General features: G+C 30.1%; 1 pseudogene; it reads left to right on the top strand.

Annotated features, from left to right (window-relative positions):
• The first annotated feature begins 53 nt into the window (after positions 1–53).
• Positions 54–692, top strand: part of LOC119587158 — a 1,410-nt pseudogene continuing 771 nt past the window's right edge.

Raw genomic sequence — 692 nt, 5'->3', positions numbered from 1 at the left:
AAAAATATATAAAACACATATTTTGCATTTAGTCTTTGTTTTAATTATGATGTAATCCTTTTCTCAGAAGATGGAGATTGGGTCCTCAAAAATCTACCATGATTTACCCAGTGTCATTTGTGAGCGTTCATCATCCTTGATAGATCTGCCAGCACAAAAGAATGCTGATGATCTTTCCAAAAAAAGGGAATTTAAAGACTTTGTTCAGTCACTCCTCCAGAGGTGAAAAGGAAAGAGATTGCAACCAGGTACGAGAGGCATTTCAATATTGTTATTTCGAAAATTCTGTATTTGTCGTCCTATGTTTTGAGTCTGATAAGTAAAAAGGGATTTTCTTACAGGATTAGGTATCTAGAGGGAAAATTTTTATTTTTAGTATTTGTTATTAGTTTTCAAAGTATCATTTATCTTTAGTATTATATATTATCTTGTAATGTTGTGCTTTTCAGATTGTATGTGTTTTTGAATGTAATTTATGCATTAAAAATTGCTAGGGCTTACTTTTTTCAATGTAAGTATTGATTTTACTTGTTTTAATAGCTATTGCTGAAGGGTTGTTTGTTTATATAGGTCATTAATAGTAGAAATATTTTCTAGTTAATTTTTAGTTTACATTAATTTTACTTCTTTTGCCTTGTATGGCTATATTTGCTCCGAGTATCCTGGCAGTCGTGTGAATGAAAAAAAAAAGG

This window comes from Penaeus monodon, chromosome 22 (assembly GCF_015228065.2).
Source record: "Penaeus monodon isolate SGIC_2016 chromosome 22, NSTDA_Pmon_1, whole genome shotgun sequence".
NCBI lineage: Eukaryota > Metazoa > Arthropoda > Malacostraca > Decapoda > Penaeidae > Penaeus > Penaeus monodon.
The sequence above is the reverse complement of the archived record's forward strand: the minus strand, read 5'-3'. Positions and strand labels throughout refer to the sequence as shown.